A 598-nucleotide genomic window follows, 5' to 3' on the forward strand; every position below is an offset into this window, starting at 1 on the left:
ATTTAAACATTTTTAAACATTTCACATTCTATGACATACAATTTAGGCCAAAACACACCTAATCTTGTGAAGAAAAGTGAAATTGTAGACACATATATTTTAATTTAACTATGAATGGGCAATCATGACAGCTGCAATTCAATATTTTTCAAATTATCTGAAAGAAAGTATTCTATTCAATTATTGCTGATAATTCAGAAATTGATAATGAAACCCCACTCTATTTCACACTATCTAGGTTGCTTGACAGGGTGAGTGCAGTTGAAGATGTTTCCTAACATGGTACAGACAAGATTCATGCTCAAAGAGCAAAGGAAGGTACCACAACCACAAAATGTGAAATTGTGTCTTTGAGAGCAGAGATTCTGAAAGGGCTTTACAAATCATTTGGATAACCCAATCTATATGAACCTCCAATGCAACAATATAGCTAAGAAAGGCACCTTAGTCCTTGCCCTGAGAAATTATTCAAGGTTTTGAAAAATATCTGTGACACAGGAGATTTAAATATTTTAGTATATTTACTTTATAGAACAGTAAACTAACAAACCAAATGATAATTGCAGATAATCACTAGTCATATAATCATAAGGGAAAG

At 31.9% G+C, this 598-nt stretch overlaps 1 long non-coding RNA gene across 2 annotated transcripts in view; it reads right to left on the reverse strand.

Moving 5' to 3' along the window:
• Window positions 1-598, reverse strand: part of LOC108449254 — a 23,199-nt gene that overhangs the window by 3,917 nt on the left and 18,684 nt on the right. The gene's annotated exons all lie outside the window — the stretch shown is intronic.

Source organism: Corvus brachyrhynchos, unplaced genomic scaffold, assembly GCF_000691975.1.
Source record: "Corvus brachyrhynchos isolate BGI_N302 unplaced genomic scaffold, ASM69197v1 scaffold116, whole genome shotgun sequence".
Classification (NCBI taxonomy): domain Eukaryota; kingdom Metazoa; phylum Chordata; class Aves; order Passeriformes; family Corvidae; genus Corvus; species Corvus brachyrhynchos.